Source organism: Camelina sativa, chromosome 4 (assembly GCF_000633955.1).
Source record: "Camelina sativa cultivar DH55 chromosome 4, Cs, whole genome shotgun sequence".
Lineage (NCBI taxonomy): Eukaryota > Viridiplantae > Streptophyta > Magnoliopsida > Brassicales > Brassicaceae > Camelina > Camelina sativa.
The window spans coordinates 8,986,533-8,988,783 of NC_025688.1; positions in this window are offsets into that span (position 1 = coordinate 8,986,533).

Here is a 2,251-nt window from a genome sequence, read left to right on the forward strand (position 1 = left end):
TTGATCTTGTAAACCCATTTTGATCCAATGGCTGTTTTTCCTGGTGGCAAATCCTCAATCGTCCATGTGTTGTTATCCTCAAGAGCTTCAATCTCTGAGCCCATAGCTGTTTTCCACACTTTAGTTCTAATAGCTTGAGTATAACCACGTGGTTCAACAGCCTCTGTGATAGCAACTAAATAAGCCCAATGCGTAGCAGAGAACCGAGTACAACCGACATAGTTCTCAATCGGATACAAAGATTTCTTGTTGCCAATTCCCAACAATTGAGTTTGAGCTGTATTAGAAACATGATAATATTTGAGAATTACCGATTATGTACGTGGTCGTGTTCCTCGTCGAAGCGGAATCACCGGAGCAGGTTCTTCAACCACAACAGCGGGTGTCGGAGATGATGGCGGAGTGACCACCGAAGTTGCATCCCGGCTAGGCGAATTTTGTGGTGTATCAGAAGACGTGGAGGACCACCGGAGTTGCATCGAAGAAGAAGAAATTTCAGCTGGTGGGCTGCTAGGCACGTGGTTGGTCTCTAATGGGCTTGCAGAATTTATTTGGCCCATTAAGGGTGCAACCAAACTAGGCCGAATTTCTTCATCTAAAAAATGGCTTGTAGAAATAGGAGCCCACAATCCTTCTTTGTCTTCCTCGACATCTTTTCCAGAGATGTTAACTTCAGCAGTTGCAAACGGAAACACTTCTTCACAAAAAATCACATCTCTCGACACAAAAAATTCCTCTTTCTCAAGATCATACAATCTCCAGGCCTTCTTCCCATATGGATACCCAACAAATATACATCTTCGTGCTCTTGAAGCAAATTTATCGCCTTTGTGTCCTTGATTATGAGCATAACAAAGACACCCAAAGACCTTTAAATGTTCATAATCAGGTGCTTTGTCGTAGAGCTTTTCATATGGTGTCAAACCGTTTAACACAGAACTCGAAGTTTGATTAATTAAATATCCAGCTGTTAGAATGCATTCTCCCCAAAAATCGATTGGTAAATTCAATTGAAAACGCAACGCTCTAGCAACATTCAAAATATGCCGATGTTTTCTTTCAACTCTTCCGTTTTGTTGTGGTGTTCCCACACACGAAGTTTCATGAACAATTCCATTTGTTCGAAAATAACCACTCCTACTCAAGAATTCTGTGCCATTGTCGCTTCTAACACATTTCACTTGCTTTTGAAACTGTCTTTCTACTAGAGAAATCAAATTTTTCAGATTTGTTGCTGTTTCTGTCTTGTCGTTTTGAAGATAAATCCAGATGGTTCTTAAAAAATCATCTACAACCGTAAGAAAATATCGAGCACCAGAAGAAGACGGAGTTCTATATGGACCCCAAAGATCGACATGTATTAGCTCAAAAATGGACAAAGTTTTATTATCGCTGGTCGGAAAACAAGCTCTTGTTTGTTTAGCGCGGAGACATACATCACACGCCTTATTGGAAATTTCAGAATCAACAGAAACAAAAACATTTGGAAGTGAACCAACTACTCTTGCAGATGGGTGACCCATCCTATTATGCCACAACTCATAGTCTTTTGCATCTCGAGTTGCCACCGATGCTACCAGCTCCATTCTGCAAAAGCGGAAAGTTCCACAATATCTCTTACCCGCACCAGTCATCGTCCTCGAAGCGCGGTCCTGGATAACAAGAAATTGATCAGCCAACTGCACTACACACTGATTCTCATCCATTAGCTGACCCACAGATATAAGATCAGATTGTAACTCTTCAACGTAAAACACTGATTTCAAAAGCAGATTAGACCCCAACACAACAGAACCTTCAGTAACAGACACTCTTTCTCTACCGTCTGCCAAGATTATCAAAACTGGTTCCATATTTCTCACGTTGGTGAGTAAATCGAAACTCCCTGTCAGATGGTGCGACGCACCTGTATCTAATATCCAGGAAGGAGAAGAAGACTTACCAGAGAGTTTCTCATTGCTAGTGCTTGCTCCCCCGTTTGTATTATTCAAGAGCTTAACAAGATTACGCCATTGACTGTCATTCAAACCGCTTACTCCGTCACGATCTTTGTCTGTGAGAACATAGTTAACATGTTCTTGAGTTGGAATGTGAGGAACATGAACTGCATTGGCGTAGCTCAAGTTTCTTCCACGTCCACCAGTTGCAGCACTACCACGTTCTCTTCCTTGCATTGCTCTGTTTCTTGGACGCTCACCCCACCATTATGGATACCCAATTACAGCGAAGCAACCGTCGGGAGAGTGACCGC